At 43.0% G+C, this 21,002-nt stretch overlaps 1 long non-coding RNA gene and 1 pseudogene across 2 annotated transcripts in view; one reads left to right on the top strand and one right to left on the bottom strand.

Moving 5' to 3' along the window:
• LOC123736718 (uncharacterized) overlaps positions 1-7,064 on the bottom strand; it is a 29,981-nt gene extending 22,917 nt beyond the window's left edge. Inside the window, exon 1 of one of the 2 annotated variants that reach the window (XR_006766389.1) lies at positions 7,011-7,064. This is a non-coding gene — a long non-coding RNA (uncharacterized lncRNA). Of the gene's footprint in view, positions 1-6,806; positions 6,840-7,010 lie in introns of those variants that run through there. The other variant, XR_006766388.1, reaches the window with a different exon arrangement.
• On the top strand, positions 1,458-20,522 carry LOC106594978 (zinc finger protein 436-like; annotated as a pseudogene).
• Positions 20,523-21,002: the final 480 nt, after the last annotated feature.

Genomic DNA, 21,002 nt, shown 5'->3' with positions numbered 1-21,002 from the left:
TTCATCTTTCCTAAGAGAAAGTGACATATTTTTTGGGGGGTGCAGCGATAGAGCCCTGCATGAACTAGGGATTAAATGCTCATGTAGATGCGCTGTAAAATAAAATCTAATTGTATTGATCACATACACATATTTAGCAGATGTTATTGCGGGTGTTGCGATATGATTGTGTTTCTAGCTCCAACAACGCAGTAGTATCTAACGATTCATAACAATACAGACACATCTAAAAGTAAAATAATGGAATTAAGAAATATATAAATATTACGACGAGTGGCATTGACTAAAATACAGTAGAATACAGTATTTGCATATGAAGTGAGTAAAACAGTATGTAAACACGATTAAAGTGACTAGTGTTCCATTTTTAAAGTGACCAGAGATTACATGTCTATGTACATAGGGCAGCAGCCTCTAAGGTGCAGGGTTGAGTAACCGGATGGTAACCAGCTAACAGTCTAATGGCCTTGAGATAGAAGCTGTTTTTCAGTCTCTAGGTCCCAGCTTTGTAGATGTCTCGTCATTGTTGGTAATCAGACCTACTACTGTTGTGTCTTATAGTATTTAAATTATCTCTTTACAAAATCTGCACTAATCCATCAACACACGTGTCTCTTTGTACGTTTACATATAATATTATACTTCGATTAAACAAATGTTTGCCCCCCAAAATAAAATAAAAATAAAACTGCGTTACCCACTCCAGTCAGCAGATGGCGATGTGCATATTCAGGCGATACTGCCAGTGTGACGTCTGATGTAGACGGGACACTTCATCAACAGGAACAACAGTTAGTCAGCCACCTCTGTAGCCAACATTGCCGAAAACATTAGTCACTGTGTTTTAAACATACTTCTGTCGTGTCTTCTTGTTGGCCCATTTAATGAAACGTTAATATTTACGTTGTTTGTCAGGTAGCTGGCTTGCTAAATGGGCTTTGCACTAGGCTAATCGCTAATGCTAAGTAGCTAACTAGTTAACATCCCCGACCATGAGTTCACTAAGATACTCCACTCCTGCTAAAGAAAAGGTCTGCTGGACGGAGAAAGAAGAAGAGGCTGTTAAAGTTAAACAAGAAGTAGAGGGTGAGGCTGTTACAGTCAAAGAAGAAGAGAAAGAAGTTACTGTGACAGAAGAGAAAGACGTTTTCGGAGTGAAAGAAGAGGAGGATGTTACTGTGAAAGAAGAGGAAGGAGTTTTCAGAGTGGCGGGGGAGATTACTGGCACGTTGAAAGAGGAAGAAGAGGAGGGGCAGATTACTGTCACGTTGAAAGAGGAAGAAGAGGAGGGGCAGATTACTGTCACGTTGAAAGAGGAAGAAGAAGATGAGGGGGAGATTACTGTCACGTTGAAAGAGGAAGAGGAGGGGCAGATTACTGTCACGTTGAAAGAGGAAGAGGAGGGGCTGATTACAGTCACGTTGAAAGAGGAAGAGGAGGGGCAGATTACTGTCACGTTGAAAGAGGAAGAGGAGGGGCTGATTACTGTCACGTTGAAAGAGGAGGAGGAGGAGGAAGAAGATATGGGAGACCTGAGTAACACCAGTAAGTACGGTCTTCAAAACTGGGGCACAAGCTCTTCAGGCCTTGAAGATTGCTAGGTCACATGTTTGAAGACGAGGTATTGAAATTTAAAAGTTACTAATATTTATATATAAACGTGTAAGTGCTTTTTGGGTGAACAATCCTATGGGAACTACCCATAGGTAGGATTGTGAACAATACTGAGTTGGTTTTAGGTTTCTCGGTCACATTGTGAATGAGCTATTGAAACTAAGTGATTTGTTAAAAAAAAAAAAGATCTAAAGAGTGTTCAACATGCCTTTCCATGAAAGGAATAATGGACAGTTGGAATTAGGTTTCTAAACCATGTGGTGAAAGAGGTGATTCTCATGAAAAGTGTCTGTGGACATATTTTTCATTACCGGTAACACTTGTTCAAGTTGCTGTAAAAACTCCAATATTTGTTTTTATAGTTTTATTCACCCATGATGCATCATCTAGTGGAGTAGTCCTTAGATGAGCACAAGTTGTATTGTATAGGTGAAAGCAGTAGGGGTTAATAAAAAAAATCTTCTTTTTTTTCTCACCTTTATTTAACCAGGTAGGCAAGTTGAGAACAAGTTCTCATTTACAATTGCGACCTGGCAAAGATAAAGCCAGCAGTTTGACACATACAACAACACAGAGTTACACATGGAGTAAAACAAACATACAGTCAATAATACAGTAGAAAAATACGTCTATATAAAATGTGAGCAAATGAGGTGAGATCAGGGAGGTAAAGGCAAAAAAGGCCATGGTGGCAGAGTATATACAGTATAGCAAGTAAAACACTGGAATGGTAGATTTGCAGTGGAAGAAAGTGCAAAGTAGAAATAGAAATAATGGGGTGCAACGGAGCAAAATAAATAAATGCTATAGGGCAAGAGGTAGTTGTTTGGGCTAAATGATAGATGGGCTATGTACAGGTGCAGTAATCTGTGAGCTGCTCTGACAGCTGGTGCTTAAAGCTAGTGAGGGAGATAAGTGTTTCCAGTTTTAGAGATTTTTGTAGTTCGTTCCAGTCATTGGCAGCAGAGAACTGGAAAGAGAGGCGGCCGAAGGAGGAATTGGCTTTGGGGGTGACCAGAGAGATATACCTGCTGGAGCGCGTGCTACAGGTAGGTGCTGCTATGGTGACCAGCAAGCTGAGATAAGGGGGAACTTTACCTAGCAGGGTCTTGTAGATGACCTGGAGCCAGTGGGTTTAGAGACGAGTATGAAGCGAGGGCCAGCCAACGAGAGCGTACAGGTCGCAGTGGTGGGTAGTATATGGGGCTTTGGTGACAAAACGGATGGCACTGTGATAGACTACATCCAATTTATTGAGTAGGGTATTGAAGGCTATTTTGTAAATGACATCGCCGAAGTCGAGGATCGGTAGGATGGTCAGTTTTACGAGAGTATGTTTGGTAGCATGAGTGAAAGATGCTTTGTTGCGAAATAGGAAGCCAATTCTAGATTTAACTTTGGATTGGAGATGTTTGATGTGAGTCTGGAAGGAGAGTTTACAGTCTAACCAGACACCTAGGTACTTGTAGTTGTCCACATATTCTAAGTCAGAACCGTCCAGAGTAGTGATGCTGGACGGGCGGGCAGCGGTCGGTTGAAGAGCATGCATTTAGTTTTACTTGTATTTAAGAGCAGTTGGAGGCCACGAAAGGAGAGTTGTATGGCATTGAAGCTTGTCTGGAGGGTAGTTAACACAGTGTCCAAAGAAGGGCCAGAAGTATACAGAATGGTGTCGTCTGCATAGAGGTGGATCAGAGACTCATCAGCAGCAAGAGCGACATCATTGATGTATACAGAGAAAAGTGTCGGCCCAAGAATTGAACCCTGTGGCACCCCCATAGAGACTGCCAGAGGCCCGGACAACAGGCCCTTCGATTTGACACACTGAACTCTATCAGAGAAGTAGTTGGTGAACCAGGCGAGGCAATCATTTGAGAAACCAAGACTGTTGAGTCTGCCGATGAGGATGTGGTGATTGACAGAGTCGAAAGCCTTGGCCAGGTCAATGAATACGGCTGCACAGTATTGTTTCTTATCGATGGCGGTTAAGATATCATTTAGGACCTTGAGCGTGGCTGAGGTGCACCCATGACCAGCTCTGAAACCAGATTGCATAGCGGAGAAGATTCGAAATTAGAGAGGCAGGGTAGGATAGATATAGGTCTGTAGCAGTTTGGGTCAAGAGTGTCCCCCCCTTTGAAGAGGGGGATGGCCGCAGCTGCTTTCCAATCTTTGGGAATCTCAGACGACACGAAAGAGAGGTTGAACAGGCTAGTAATAGGGGTTGCAACAATTTCGGCAGATCATTTTAGAAAGAAAGGGTCCAGATTGTCTAGCCCGGCTGCTTTGTAGGGGTCCAGATTTTGCAGCTCTTTCAGAACATCAGCTGACTGGATTTGGGAGAAGGAGAAATGGGTAAGGCTTGGGCGAGTTGCTGTGGGGGGTGCAGTGCTGTTGACCGGTGTAGGGGTAGCCAGGTGGAAAGCATGGCCAGCCGTAGAAAAATGCTTATTGAAATTCTCAATTATAGTGGATTTATCGGTGGTGACAGAGTTTCCTATCCTTAGTGCAGTGGGCAGCTGAGAGGAGGTGCTCTTATTCTCCAAGGACTTTACAGTGTCCCAGAACTTTTTTGAGTTTGTGTTGCAGGAAGCACATTTCTGCTTGAAAAAGCTAGACTTGGCTTTTCTAACTGCCTGTGTATATTGGTTTCTAACTTCCCTGAAAAGTTGCATATCACGGGGGCTGTTCGATGCTAATGCAGAACGCCACAGGATGTTTTTGTGTTGGTTAAGGGCAGTCAGGTCAGGAGAGAACCAAGGGCTATATCTGTTCCTGGTTCTAAATTTCTTGAATGGGGCATGCTTATTTAAGATGGTGAGGAAGGCATTTAAAAAAAATAACCAGGCATCCTCTACTGAAGGGATGAGGTCAATATCCTTCCAGGATACCCGGGCCAGGTCGATTAGAAAGGCCTGCTCACTGAAGTGTTTCAGGGAGCGTTTGACAGTGATGAGGGGTGGTCGTTTGACCGCTGACCCATTACAGATGCAGGCAATGAGGCAGTGATCGCTGAGATCTTGGTTGAGAACAGCAGAGGTGTATTTAGAGGGCAATTTGGTTAGGATGATATCTAAGAGGGTGCCCGTGTTTACGGCTTTGGGGTGGTACCTGGTAGGTTCATTGATAATTTGTGTGAGATTGAGGGCATCAAGCTTAGATTGTAGGATGGCCGGGGTGTTAAGTGTGGTGCCTAATTTCCGCATTACCAAATGAGGATTTACAAACACACCAGTCCGAGTTAAAACTACATCTTTAATACTTAAGATACTTTTGCAAAAGTTCTTGACCCCCAATAATGCATTCTCTCGAATGAATCATTTAATGAGGTGATTGCAGAATGGCTACAGGGATCTTTTATAGCAACGATACAGCCCCTTCAACGTACATTGACAAACCACAGATACTTAGTAACAGTTCACAAAGGTTACGTTTTGTATGACAGATATCAATAAAACACATCAGACAGTAACTGCTATGTCAACAGGATTAATTGTATAGCCCAGTATCTGGTTCCCTTAGAACTGTCCCTCCCTGGTACGGTATTGAACAAAAACACAATTTCATCCAATGTCATATATCAATTGTCAACTCCAGATACTCCCATCTCAAGCAAACCCCCTCTTGACCCCACTCCTGGACAGGCTCACTGGAGGGAGTGAGCCTCTAGGCCATATATTATCACAGGATAAGTGTGAGATCTAAGAGACCATGGTCCCAGACACTGCCATAAACCTCCCCACAATAAGGAAAAGGAGGGTGTGACTTGCTCACAGACATTGTGGAGACAAGTCATTGGTTCCCCAGTAATCACGCCATCCCTTCACATGGTTTAAGCATAGGTAAAGACACATTCCCATGACGACAAGTCTGACCTCTCCCCTCTCTGGGCCCCAAGTGTCTGAGCCCCAGCTAAGGTAGACATGCAACTGAAAAGACACCAGAGTCCAATGGACACTTTCTAATGACAAGTACCTCAAATAAGCATATTATACTAATAAAACATCTTAATTATCTATGTTACCCAACTAATTCTGATTCGTCCACGACATAAGCATGTCCCAGTTTAGGTCACCTAGCAGCACGAGCTCTGAATATAGATGGGGGGCAATCAGTTCACATATGGTGTCCAGAGCACAGCTGGGGGCAGAGGGTGGTCAATAGCAGGCGGTAATGGTGAGAGACTTGTTTTTAGAGAGATGGATTTTTAAAAGTAGAAGTTCAAATTGTTTGGGTACAGACCTGGATAGTAGCCTGCAGAGTTCTGTCCTATCTCTGCAGTAGATTGCAACACCGCCCCCTTTGGCCGTTCTATCTTGTCTGAAAATGTTGTAGTTAGGGATGGAGATTTCAGAGTTTTTGGTGGTCTTCCTAAGCCAGGATTCAGACACGGCTAGGACATCCGGGTTGGCAGAGTGTCCTAAAGCAGTGAATAAAACAAACTTAGGGAGGAGGCTTCTAATGTTAACATGCATGAAACCAAGGCTATTACGGTTACAGAAGTCATCAAAAGAGAGCGCCTGGGAAATAGGAGTGGAGCTAGGCACTGCAGGGCCTGGATTCACCTCTACATCGCCATAGGAACAGAGGAGGAGTAGGATAAGGGTACGGCTAAAAGCTATGAGAATTGGTCGTCTAGGACGTCCGGAACAGAGAGTAAAAGGAGCAGGTTTCTGGGGGCGATAAAATAGCTTCAAGGTATAATGTACAGACAAAGGTATGGTAGGATGTGAATACAGTGGAGGTAAACCTAGGCATTTAGTGATTATGAGAGAGATATTGTCTCTAGAAACATCATTGAAACCAGGTGATGTCATCGCATATGTGGGTGGTGGAACTGAGAGGTTGGAAAAGGTATAATGAGCAGGGCTAAAGGCTCTACAGTGAAATACGCCAATAAATACTAACCAGAACAGCAATGGACAAGGCATATTGACATTAAGGAGAGGCATGCTTAGCCAAGTGATCAAAAGGGTCCAGTGAGTAGTGAGGTCGGGTTGAGTTAAGTAGGGGTTGTCAATAAATATGGGTGTAAAAACCCCATTTAATTAACATAAAGCCACAATCTGGAGTTTGTGTTTCAGCAAAGAGCAACACTGCCACTTAAAGAAGGATATCCCCCCATTTTGACATGTGCACCTGTTATAACACCTACCTAATAGTGTTGTTAGATATCCCACCTGTTATAACACCTACCTATAGTGTTGTTAGATATCCCACCTGTTATAACACCTACCTATAGTGTTGTTAGATATCCTACCTGTTATAACACCCACCTATAGTGTTGTTAGATATCCCACCTGTTATAACACCCACCTATAGTGTTGTTAGATATCCCACCTGTTATAACACCTACCTATAGTGTTGTTAGATATCCCACCTGTTATAACACCTACCTATAGTGTTGTTAGATATCCCACCTGTTATAACACCTACCTATAGTGTTGTTAGATATCCCACCTGTTATAACACCTACCTATAGTGTTGTTAGATATCCCACCTGTTATAACACCTACCTATAGTGTTGTTAGATATCCCAGTTGTTGGTCCATATCCCACATATTTAGATACTTAAAAGGCATATCATGTTATGCCATTTTCCCTTAGAATCCTATTCAACATAGAAATACATCTACAATACCTTAGAATCACAGAGATACGGAGTGGGGTGCACGCTTAATGTGCACAGGCCATTGTGAGGTCATAGACCTATAGGTCTCATGGGTAGTAGCACACAACTGCTAACATTTTTAGGACATTCCATTTACTGTTGAACCTGGCTACTAGCATATCATAATTAATGTAACTAATATCCTAATTAATGTCATTAATATCATACTTTGTTTGGATTTCAACACCTGAGTAAGTGGAAACTCGAATCACATTAGCTAGATAGCTAACTCTAAATATAATACCCACTAATTATGATATTAGTGCTCAAAAATATCTATACACGCAACAGTTTCACCAATTTTACTGAGTTACTTTTCATATAAGGAAATCGAATCAAATTGTATTAGTCACATGCGCCAAATACAACAGGTTTCACCTTACAGTTTCACCTTACAGTGAAATGCTTACTTATGAGCCCCTAACCAATAGTGCATTTAAAAAAAAATATGGATAAGAATAAGAGATAAAAGTAACAAGTAATTAAAGAGCAGCAGTAAATAATAACTATATACAAGAGGGTGCCGGTACCAAGTCAAGGCACCGGTTATTTGAAGTAGTATGTACATGTAGATAGAGTTATTAAAGTGACTATGCAAAGATGACAACATAATGTGGCAGTGGTGGGGGGGGGCAATGTGAATAGTCTGGGTAGCCATTTGACTAGATGTTCACAAGTCTTATGGCTTGGGGGTAGAAGCTATTTAGAAGCCTCTTGGACCAAGACTTGGCTCTGCGGTACCGCTTTCCGTGCGGTAGCAGAGACAACAGTCTATGACTAGGGTGTCTGGAGTCTTTGACAATTTTTAGGGCCTTCCTCTGACACCGCCTGATAAAGAGGTCCTGGATGACAAGAAGCTTGGCCTCAGTGATGTACTGGGCCGTTCGTACTAGCCTCTGTAGTACCTTGCGGTCGGAGGCCGAGCAGTTGCCATACCAGGCAGTGATGCAACCAGTCAGGATGCTCTCGATGGTGCAGCTGTGGGACCTTTTGAGGATTTGAGGACCCATGCCAAATCTTTTCAGTCTCCTGAGGGGGAATATGTTTTGTTGTGCCCGCTTCACGACTGTCTTGGTGTTCTTGGACCATGTTAGTTTGTTGGTGATGTGGACGCCAAGGAACTTGAAGCTCTCAACCTGCTCAGCTGCAGCCCCATCGATGAGAATGGGGGCGTGCTCGGTCCTCTTTTTCCTGTAGTCCACAATCATCTCCTTTGTCTTGATCACGTTGAGGGAGAGGTTGTTGTCCTGGCACCACACGGCCAGGTCTCTGACCTCCTCCCTATAGGCTGTCTCGTTGTTGTCGGTGATCAGGCCTACCACTGTCGTCGAAAAATAAATGATGGTGTTGGAGTCGTGCCTGGCCATGCAGTCATGAGTGAACAGGGAGTACAGGAGGGGCTGAGCACACACCCCTGAGGGGCCCCTGTGTTGAGGATCAGCGTGGCGGATGAGTTGTTAACTACCCTCACCACCTGGGGGCGGCCCATCAGGAAGTCCAGGATCCAGTTGCAGAGGGAGGTGTTTAGTCCCAGGGTCCTTAGCTTAGTGATGAGCTTTGAGGGCACTATGGTGTTGAACGCTGAGCAGTAGTCAATGAATAGTTGAATGAATAGGTGAATAACATAGGTGTTCTTTTTGTCCAGGTGGGAAAGGGCAGTGTGGAGTGCAATATAGATTGCACCATCTGTGGATGTTGGGCTGGTATGTAAATTGGAGTGGGTCTAGGGTTTCTGGGATGATGGTGTTGATGTGAGCCATGACCAGCCTTTCAAAGCACTTGGATTTTACTGAGTTATATAAGGAAATCAGTTAATTGAAATAAATTAATTAGGTCCTAATCTATGGATTTCACATTACTGGGCAGGAGCGCAGCCATAGGTGGGCCTGGAGTGCATAGGCCCACCCACTTGGGAGCCAGGCCCAGCCAATCAGAATGAGTTTTCCCCACAAAAGGGCTTTATTACAGACGGAAATACTCATCAGTTTCATCAGCTGTCCGGGTGGCTGGTCTCAGACAATCCCGCAGGTGAAGAAGCCGGATGTGGAGGTCCTCGGCTGGCGTGGTTACATGTGGTCTGTGGTTGTGAGGCCAGTTGGATATACTGCCAAGTTCTCTGGAAATGAACATTAAATTCTCTGGCAACAGCTCTTGTGGTTATTCCTGCAGTCAGCATGCCAATTACACGCTCCCTCAAAACTTGATACATCTGTGGCATTGTGTTGTGTGACAGAACATGCACCTTTTACAGTGGCCTTTTATTGTCCCCAGCACAAGGTGCACCTGTGTAATGATCATGCTGTTTAATCAGCTTCTTGATATACCTGTCAGATGGATGGATTATCTTGGCAAAGGAGAAACGTTAACGAACTGGGATGAACTCTCAACATTCAGCTCAATAGCAAATGGCTTTTTGTGCGTATAGAAAAATTCTGGGATCTTTTATTTCAGCTCATGAAACATGGGGTCAACACTTTACATGTTGTGTTCATATTTTTGTTCTGTATATTATTGTAGAGCTCTGCTGAGCCTATAAACATGACATCTATTATAGAGCTCTGCTCAGCATGTAACCATGACATTATCTATTATTATAGAGCTCTGCTCAGCCTGTAACCATGACAATCTATGAAATCAGACCTGGTTGAAAGATTCCCAGAATCAGAGGTCTTCGCGGCTCCAACTGTTCCCGAATACCCGAGACGCAATCCTGGTATTCTAAATTATGTTTTGGGTTGGATCAAAAATGATTGTCACGGGTCTCGGGTTTAATTTTAACTGACTTGTCCGGAAGGGTCCATATAGATCCAAACGCGACTTCTGCAGTAGAGAGAGACAATTTCCTTGTAATAATTTATGCTGCTGCTCTTGCTTTTTCACGAAAGTGGAGCGTTGCACATGTAGTTTGTTGTTGGCCAATCACAAGTCATCAAAGCAGCGCTAGGCTACAGATCCTCTCTGTTTGGCAAAAGTTAGGAGATATCTAATTAATAGAAGATGGAATTAAAATGACGGAATAAAAGTTCAAGGAGAAGGATAGGCTACAACGACCAAGAGCCAACAGGTAGACTTAATAGTCTGAATGGAGTTGTTGTTGTTTGTAACTGTAGGATCAGAAAGCGTATGCACTCCTAGCCTGAATTAGAGTAGCTAGCTAACCTTAGCTATGTAGCTTAACTAGTTTCTCCCGGTTTTTAGTCCAAGACAGGTACTACGTAATCTTATTTGATAAATAACCTAGTAATGGCAGCTATTAGTCTACTATAGCCCGAGCTTTCACAGCATGGCACCTCTCCCGCTCTTCTCGTGCTTTGTCAGCTTCAGATAATAAAGTAGGTTAAAAAAGAAAACTTTTCTGCTGCTTTTTGTTAGTTCGGATCCGGGTGGTAGAGCCCCAGGGCTTTTTGTTAGTTCGGATCTGGGTGGTAGAGCCCCAGGGCTTTCTGTTAGTTCGGATCCGGGTGGTAGAGCCCCAGGGCTTTCTGTTAGTTCGGATCCGGGCGATAGAGCCCCAGGGCTTTCTGTTAGTTCGGATCCGGGTGGTAGAGCCCCAGGGCTTTCTGTTAGTTTGGATCCGGGTGGTAGAGCCCCAGGGCTTTCTGTTAGTTTGGATCCGGGTGGTAGAGCCCCAGGGCTTTCTGTTAGTTCGGATCCGGGTGGTAGAGCCCCAGGGCTTTTTGTTAGTTCGGATCTGGGTGGTAGAGCCCCAGGGCTTTCTGTTAGTTCGGATCCGGGTGGTAGAGCCCCAGGGCTTTCTGTTAGTTCGGATCCGGGTGGTAGAGCCCCAGGGCTTTCTGTTAGTTCGGATCCGGGCGGTAGAGCCCCAGGGCTTTCTGTTAGTTCGGATCCGGGTGGTAGAGCCCCAGGGCTTTCTGTTAGTTTGGATCCGGGTGGTAGAGCCCCAGGGCTTTCTGTTAGTTCGGATCCGGGTGGTAGAGCCCCAGGGCTTTCTGTTAGTTCGGATCCGGGTGGTAGAGCCCCAGGGCTTTCTGTTAGTTCGGATCCGGGTGGTAGAGCCCCAGGGCTTTCTGTTAGTTCGGATCCGGGTGGTAGAGCCCCAGGGCTTTCTGTTAGTTCGGATCCGGGCGGTAGAGCCCCAGGGCTTTCTGTTAGTTCGGATCCGGGTGGTAGAGCCCCAGGGCTTTCTGTTAGTTCGGATCCGGGTGGTAGAGCCCCAGGGCTTTCTGTTAGTTCGGATCCGGGTGGTAGAGCCCCAGGGCTTTCTGTTAGTTCGGATCCGGGTGGTAGAGCCCCAGGGCTTTCTGTTAGTTCGGATCCGGGTGGTCGAGCCCCAGGGCTTTCTGTTAGTTCGGATCCGGGTGGTCGAGCCCCAGGGCTTTCTGTTAGTTTGGATCCGGGTGGTCGAGCCCCAGGGCTTTCTGTTAGTTCGGATCCGGGTGGTCGAGCCCCAGGGCTTTCTGTTAGTTCGGATCCGGGTGGTCGAGCCCCAGGTCCCTTTCTGTTAGTTCAGATTCGGGTGGTAGAGCCCCAGGTCCCTTTCTGTTAGTTCAGATTCGGGTGGTAGAGCCCCAGGTCCCTTTCTGTTAGTTCAGATTCGGGTGGTAGAGCCCCAGGTCCCTTTCTGTTAGTTCAGATCCGGGTGGTAGAGCCCCAGGTCCCTTTCTGTTAGTTCGGATCCGAATGGTGGAGCCCCAGGTCCCTTTCTGTTCGTTCGGATTCGGGTGGTAGAGCCCCAGGTCCCTTTCTGTTATTTCGGATCCGGGTGGTAGAGCCCCAGGTCCCTTTCTGTTAGTTCAGATTCGGGTGGTAGAGCCCCAGGTCCCTTTCTGTTAGTTTGGATCCGGGTGGTAGAGTCCCAGGTCCCTTTCTGTTAGTTCGGATCCGAATGGTGGAGCCCCAGGTCCCTTTCTGTTCGTTCGGATTCGGGTGGTAGAGCCCCAGGTCCCTTTCTGTTAGTTTGGATCCGGGTGGTAGAGCCCCAGGTCGCTTTCTGTTAGTTTGGATCCGGGTGGTAGAGCCCCAGGTCCCTTTCTGTTAGTTTGGATTCGGGTGGTAGATCCCAGGTCCCTTTCGGAACAGGTACAACTTTTTGGACCCGTGAAGACCTCTACCTCCAACCAGGATATCTGAAAAACTTGGGAATTCTGTGAAAGCTACCGGGTTTTTGCAACCCTAATAGAAATAAAGTTTTAGCGGCAGGGTAGCCTAGTGGTTAGAGCATTGGGCTAGTAACCGAAAGGTTGCAAGTTCGAATCCCCCAGCTGACAAGGTACAAATCTGTCGTTCTGTCCCTGAACAAGGCAGTTAACCTCTTACATCTAGACGTTCCGCTAGCGGAACACCTGCTCCAATATCCAATGATAGGCGTGGCGCGAATTACAAATTCCTCAAAATCCCAAAACTTCCATTTTTCAAACATATGACTATTTTACACCATTTTAAAGACAAGACTCTCCTTTATCTAACCATACTGTCCGATTTCAAAAAGGCTTTACAGCGAAAGCAAAACATTAGATTATGTCAGCAGAGTACCCAGTCAGAAATAATCAGACAACCATTTTTCAAGCTAGCATATAATGTCACAAAAAACAAAACCACAGCTAAATGCAGCACTAACCTTTGATGATCTTCATCAGATGACAACCCTAGGACATTATGTTATACAATACATGCATGGTTTGTTCAATCAAGTTCATATTTATATCAAAAACCAGCTTTTTACATTAGCATGTGACGTTCAGAACTAGCATTCCCACCGAACACTTCCGGTGAATTTACTAAATTACTCACGATAAACGTTCACAAAAAACATAACAATTATTTTAAGAATTATAGATACAGAACTCCTTTATGCAATCGAGGTGTCCGATTTTAAAATAGCTTTTCGGTGAAAGCACATTTTGCAATATTCTGAGTAGATAGCTCGCCATCACAGGCTAGCTATTTTGACACCCACCAAGTTTGACCCTCACCAAACTCAGATTTACTATAAGAAAAATTGGATTATCTTTGTTGTTCTTCGTCAGAATGCACTCTCAGGACTTCTACTTCAATAACAAATATTGGTTTGGTTCAAAATAATCCATAGTTATATCCAAATAGCGGCATTTTGTTCGTACGTTCAAGACACTATCCAAGGGTGACGAAGGGTTACGCGCCCGACGCGTTTCGTGACAAAAAAATTATAAATATTCCATTACCGTACTTCGAAGCATGTCAACCGCTGTTTAAAATCAATTTTTATGCTATTTTTCTCGTAAAAAAGCGATAATATTCCAACCGGGAGTCGTTGTTTTCGTTCAAAGACGAAAGAATAAAAACATGGGGTCGGCTCGTGCACGCGCCTCAGTCTCATTGTACTCAGATCGACCACTATCAAAATGCTCTAATGTTTTTCAGCCAGGGGCTGCAAAGACATCATTCAGCTTTTTCCCGCCTTCTGCGAGCCGATGGGAGCCGTAGGAAGTGTCACGTTACAGCAGAGATCCTCAGTTTTCAATAAAGAGAGTCAAGAAGCCCAAGGAATGGTCAGAGAGGGCACTTCCTGTACAGAATCTTCTCAGGTTTTGGCCTGCCAAATGAGTTCTGTTATACTCACAGACACCATTCAAACAGTTTTAGAAACTTTGGAGTGTTTTCTATCCAAAGCTAATAATTATATGCATATTCTAGTTTCTGGGCAGGAGTAATAATCAGATTAAATCGGGTACGTTTTTTTATCCGGCCGTGAAAATACTGCCCCCTATCCATAACAGGTTAACCCACTGTTCCTAGGCTGTCATTGAAAATAAGAATTTGTTCTTAACTGACTTGCTTAGTTAAATAAAGGTAAAATAAAAAAAATTTGTAGGTTTCATTGAGGTCTCTGTTTAACAAAATAATATGTCTTTGGCAGGAAAGAGACCAGATTCTCACTCCAGTAGGAAGAGATTCTCCAATAGCGGGAAGAGTCCTTCAGGGAAACCAGAACCAGAGACTCCCAAACCAGCAAGACGACACCACTGTTCCCATTGTGGAAAGAGTTTTACTAAGTTACGGAACCTAAAAGAGCATGAGAGGACACACACGGGAGAAAAGCCTTTCCAATGTTCCCACTGTGGAAAGAGTTTTACTAAGTTACGGAACCTAAAAGAGCATGAGAGGACACACACGGGAGAAAAGCCTTTCCAATGTTCCCACTGTGGAAAGAGTTTTACCGTGTTAGTTAACATGAAAAGGCATGAGAGAATACACACAGGAGAAAAGCCATACCAATGTTCTCAGTGTGGCAAGAGTTTCACCCAGTTAGGGAGCCTGAAAATACATAACAGAATACACTCTGGAAAGAAGTCTTACCACTGTTCCCAATGTGGAAAGAGTTTTAACCAGTTAAAGCACCTGAAATCACATGAAAGAACACATTCAGGAGAGAAGCCTTTCCACTGTTCTCATTGTGGAAAGACATTTTCCCTGTCAGAGGACTTGAAATCACATGAGAGAATAGAGAGGCTGTGTTCCGACTTATGTTTTTGACTGGGAATTTGTGTTTTTGTTTATGCAACTTGAAGTCATATTGTTTATATGAAACCTTACTCACAAATAAATCATTGTTTATATGAAACCTTACTCATATAAATCAAATTCTTTATATGAAACCTTACTCAAAAATATAAATCAAATTGTTTATATGAAACCTTACAAACTTACAGTTGAAGTCGGAAGTTTACATACACCTTAGCCAAATACATTTAAACTCAGTTTTTCACAATTCCTGACATTTAATCCATTCACTGTCTTAGGTCAGTTAGGATCACCACTTTATTTTAAGAATGTGAAATGTCAGAATAATAGTAGAGAGAAGGATTTATTTCAGCTTTTATTTCTTTCATCACATTCCCAGTGGGTCAGAAGTTTACATACACTCAATTAGTATTTGGTAGCATTGCCTTTAAATTGTTTAACTTGGGTTAAATGTTTCGGGTAGCCTTCCACAAGCTTCCCACAATAAGTTGGGTGAATTTTGGCCCATTCCTCCTGACAGAGCTGGTGTAACTGAGTCAGGTTTGTAGGCCTCCTTTCTCTCACATTCTTTTTCAGTTCTGTCCACACGTTTTCTATAGGATTGAGGTCAGGGCTTTGTGATGGCCACTCCAATACCTTGACTTTGTTGTCCTTAAGCCATTTTGACACAACTTTGGAAGTTTGCTTGGGGTCATTGTCCATTTGGAAGACCATGCCAATCTCTCCTGGCTTAAAGTTGAGGCGAGATTGACTGCATCACTATTGGTCTTTTGTTTGAGGTGTTGAATGTACCGACTGTCTGTTTCAACCAGTTAGCACACAGTTTGAACACTCATGGGTACAACACAAGACATGCAACCAGCGGTCTCTTCACACCCCAGGTCCAGAACAGAGGCTAGGAAAAGCACAGTATTAGATAGAACTCTCTGTCACCCAGGTAACTCAACATAGACAGTATTAAATAGAACTCTCTGTCACCCAGGTAACTCAAGATAACAATAAAGCCAGATTAAAACCAGACAAAAGAACACCTAACGGCAGGACGGGGAGTGTGAAGAGATCAACATGTTTTCTTCTTCTAGATGTTGTATTATATTATGTATTGTATTATGTAGTGATTACGTGGTTGTTGTGATACCACTGTGATAAGTGGTTGTCTGGCCTGGGTAACTTGAGATGACAGTGATGAGCCCTGAGCTGTGGGTCTCTGGATGGGAGCGTCTCTGCTAAATGACTACATTATAATGTTAATGTAGTACTGTGTTTTATTTGTTGTGTTTTGATTCCTTTTTTGGACCCCAGGAAGAGTAGCCGCTGCCTCGGCACCAGCTAATTAAGGGGATCCTAATAAATAAATCAATCAATAAAACGGAGTCCAGAAAGATTCTGACTGTATCGTCATTGATTGCATGTCAGCATCACTGCAGTCTAAATTAATGGGCAAACAATATGACCCAGTGTATAGAACAGGATTACACTACATGTACATCAGTTCACATTAGTTACAGGGTAAACAATATGACCCGGTGTACAGAACAGGATTAGACTACATGTACATCAGTTCACATTAGTTACTGGGTAAACAATATGACCCGGTGTACAGAACAGGATTAGACTACATGTACATCAGTTCACATTAGTTACTGGGTAAACAATATGACCCGGTGTACAGAACAGGATTAGACTACATGTACATCAGTTCACATTAGTTACTGGGCAAACAATATGACCCAGTGTATAGAACAGGATTAGACTACATGTACATCAGTTCACATTAGTTACAGGGTAAACAATATGACCCGGTGTACAGAACAGGATTAGACTACATGTACATCAGTTCACATTAGTTACTGGGTAAACAATATGACCCAGTGTATAGAACAGGATTAGACTACATGTACATCAGTTCACATTAGTTACTGGGTTAACAATATGACCCGGTGTACAGAACAGGATTAGACTACATGTACATCAGTTCACATTAGTTACTGGGTTAACAATATGACCCGGTGTACAGAACAGGATTAGACTATGTACATCAGTTCACATTAGTTACTGGGTAAACAATATGACCCAGTGTACAGAACAGGATTACACTACATGTACATCAGTTCACATTAGTTACTGGGTTAACAATATGACCCAGTGTATAGAACAGGATTAGACTATGTGCATCAGTTCACATTAGTTACTGGGTTAACAATATGACCCGGTGTACAGAACAGGATTAGACTATGTACATCAGTTCACATTAGTTACTGGGTAAACAATATGACCCAGTGTACTGAACAGGATTAGACTATGTACATCAGGTCACATTAGTTACTGGGTAAACAATATGACCCAGTGTATAGAACAGGATTACACTACATGTACATCAGTTCAGAATAGTGATTATGTAAATGCCGGATCTCTATGGCAAGACGCATCATTCACCCAAGTGTGGTCAAAATCGTGCCAGTTCAGTCTGAGATCTCGTATGTGACTAAAGGTACGAACTTACCGACATAATAAAGTACTAACAGACCGAGACCCGTCCACAGTAACAGAATGCCAAGAGCGTGCAAATCTGTCATTCAAGGCAAAAAATGGCTGTTTGAAGAATCTCAAATATAAAATATATTTTGATTTGTTTAACACTTTTTTTGGTTACTACATGATTCCATATGTGTCATTTCATAGTTTTGATGTTTTCACTATTATTCTACAATGTAGAAAATAGTACAAATAAAGAAAAGCCCTTGAATGAGTAGGTGTGCCCAAACTTTTGACTGGCCAACCAGAATGTGGTAAAAGTTAAGCTGTTTGAAAGGACCATATAAACGTTGCCCAATTCTTTTTTTCCGGGCAACATTCCACAAATCCCATGTGAATCAGGTTTATGGTTGGCGGGGAAGGAGCTATTGAAATTTAAAGTAGAAAAAGTTACTAATAAATTAATGTAAAAGAAATTCCGCCTTTTTTCAGAAAAAAACAAAGGGTGTTCAATGTGTGTCTCCTGTGAACAAACCAAATTTGTGTCTCTGTTCCGTATAGACCTGGTTGGAACCTGATCCGATCCGTGTGGGAAGCAGCAGAAAAGTATATTTTTAAGCTACTTTATTAACCGGCACTGATAAATTGTTAAAAAAGTGATGGATGTTACATTGCCTGTCCCAGTAAACCCCCCTATCTTTACAAGACTGTAAAAACACAAACAAAACTCAAGACACTTCAATTTGGCTGTAAATGGAAGAACAGGCTCTGTATTGCTTCATTGTCATCTTCATAACAGCTTTAAATAGAAGAAAAGGCTCTGTATTGCTTCATTGTCATCTTATCTTCATAACAGATGCTACAGTCCTCCTTTAAGACTCCATAATGTTTCATCATTAGATGCTACAGTCCTCCTTCGAGACTCCATAATGTTTCATCATTAGATGCTACAGTCCTCCTCTAAAACTCCATAATGTTTCATCATTAGATGCTACAGTCCTCCTTTAAAACTCCATAATGTTTCATCATTAGATGCTACAGTCCTCCTTTAAGACTCCATAATGTTTCATCATTAGATGCTACAGTCCTCCTTTAAAACTCCATAATGTTACATCATTAGATGCTACAGTCCTCCTTCGAGACTCAATAATGTTTCATCATTAGATGCCACAGGCCTCCTTTGAGACTCCATAATGTATGTGTATGTGCTCCAAGGCCAACATTGGTGTCATATGATGCTTTACCGCTCTGTAATGAAATATACAAATATCAAATAGATGTCAACAATCCTCCAAAGGACCCTTCTATGGAATACATGTAGTGAGGAATCCCCCTGTATGGGCATTCTAGTGAAGATGGATTACATGTAGTGAGGAATCCTCCTGTATGGGCATTCTAGTGAAGATGGATTACATGTAGTGAGGAATCCCCCTGTATGGGCATTCTAGTGAAGATGGATTACATGTAGTGAGGAATCCCCCTGTATGGGCATTCTAGTGAAGATGGATTACATGTAGTGAGGAATCCCCCTGTATGGGCATTCTAGTGAAGATGGATTACATGTAGTGAGGAATCCTCCTGTATGGGCATTCTAGTGAAGATGGATTACATGTAGTGAGGAATCCCCCTGTATGGGCATTCTACTGAAGTTCTACATTGAAAATGTTGTTTTTTAATGTAGGAATACTGTGAGATTCTGGCGTTCTGTCACTCCTGGATACCATTTTTATGGTGTTTGTGTGCAGTAGGAAGGAATTTAAGAGGTTGTTTTGTTAGCCAATGATAACTAGTGTTAGTGAAATGACTGGATGTCTTTCTTCCCCCCCCCCCCTTATTTTATTTAACCCTTCTTTTATTTAACCCTTATTTTACCTGGTAAGTTGACTGAGAACACATTCTCATTTAAACCAACGAAATGGGGAATAGTTTCAGGAGAGAGGATGGGGGATTAATGAGCCAATTGTAGACTGGGGAGGATTAGGTGACCGTGATGGTATGAGGGCCAGATTGGGAATACAGGTACGTTAGCATATGTTACTGTACCTGTAGACTTCCAGTCATTGCGCTAATGCTAGTTACCAGAATCTGGATCTGATTTGGATTAAATATCATAGGAAGACAGTTTTGTCATGTGGAGGTTTCATTCATGTCTCTATGATTAAATAAACACTTTGTTTGTCTTTGGCAGGAGAAAGACCAGACTCGGAGGAACCAGAGGACGAAACGTCCAAACCAGCAAGACCATACCACTGCTCTCAGTGTTCAAAGAGTTTTACTCAGTTAGGGAACATGAAAAGACACGAGAAGACACACACAGGTGATAAACCGTTCCAATGCTCCCAGTGTGGAAAGAGTTTTACCCGGATAGGGTCCCTGAAAATGCATGAGAGAATGCACACAGGAGACAAGCCTTACCCCTGCTCCTTGTGTGTAAAGAGATTTTCCTCGTCAGGATGCCTGAAAATACATGAGAAAACACACACAGGCGATAAACCTTTCCAATGCTCCCAGTGTGGAAAGAACTTTTCCTTGTTAGCGAGCCTGAAAAGACATGAGAGGGCACACACAGGAAATAAGCCTCATCACTGCTCCCAGTGTGGAAAGAGTTTTACCCGGATAGGGTCCCTGAAAATGCATGAGAGAATACATACAGGAGAAAAGCCTTACCCCTGCTCCCAGTGTGGAAAGAGTTTTAACCAGTTAAGGGACCTGAAAGATCATGACAGAATACATACAGGAGAAAGGCCATACCACTGCTCCCAGTGTGGAAAGAGCTTTAACCAGTCAAGAGACCTGAAAGAACATGAAAGAATACATACAGGAGAAAAGCCGTACCACTGCGCCCAGTGTGCAAAGCGTTTTACCCAGTTAGGTCACCTGAAACGTCACCAAAGAACACACACCGGAGAGAAGCCTTACCACTGCTCCCAATGTGGAAAGAGTTTTTCCCAGTTAAGTCACCTGAAAGAACATAAGAGATTGCACACAGGGGAGAAGCCTTACCACTGCTCCCACTGTGGAAAAACGTTTTCCTCGTTAATGAACCTGAAAAGACATGAGGACACACACAGGAGAGAAGCCTTTCCAATGCTACCAGGACCTGTAAATTGATATTTCACGTCACATTGACTTAAAGTTCATCAGAGAACATACACAGTGCTCCCATTGTCTTATATCTTTTACGAAGAATGTGTTTTTTTGTTTATGCCATATTAAATCGAATTGTACAAAAAATACATTTGTATGTTTTTATTAGAAAACATTAATTGAATATGGAGTATTTCAGTTTAAATATATAGTATGCCAGTGTCAGTGTAGACGCTCTGTGATTAAATTACCATTTTAAAACTGCGTGTGTTTGTGTGTTTATCTGCGTGTGTCATTCCTCCAGCACTACAGATCATCTATTTGGATGTGATGCATTTGCTCCATTGTTTCCCTCCAAGGAGCCACCATTGGAAGACTTGAGGAATTACTTCTTAACCTTGTGGAGGGACTCCATACCTTGGCGGAACCATGCCTTCAAGGCATTTCTGGAACAATTCCGCGGAATATCTGCTAGGCAACAAGCCACAACGGTAACCTTCCAGACTCCTAGTAACCCCACTACCAGCGGTGTTTCTCCCCATATCCATTTCATTTGGTTTCCCACTCTGATGATTTATATCTTACAGAGTGGCTTTAAATGAATGGTATGGTGACATCTTACAGATCTTGGTGGAGTTCCTGACCGACTAGACGTGCAGATGTTGCATTGCATCAACCAATGGCTGCGTGCCAC

The sequence above is a fragment of the Salmo salar genome, chromosome ssa02 (assembly GCF_905237065.1).
Source record: "Salmo salar chromosome ssa02, Ssal_v3.1, whole genome shotgun sequence".
NCBI lineage: Eukaryota > Metazoa > Chordata > Actinopteri > Salmoniformes > Salmonidae > Salmo > Salmo salar.
The sequence above is the reverse complement of the archived record's forward strand: the minus strand, read 5'-3'. Positions and strand labels throughout refer to the sequence as shown.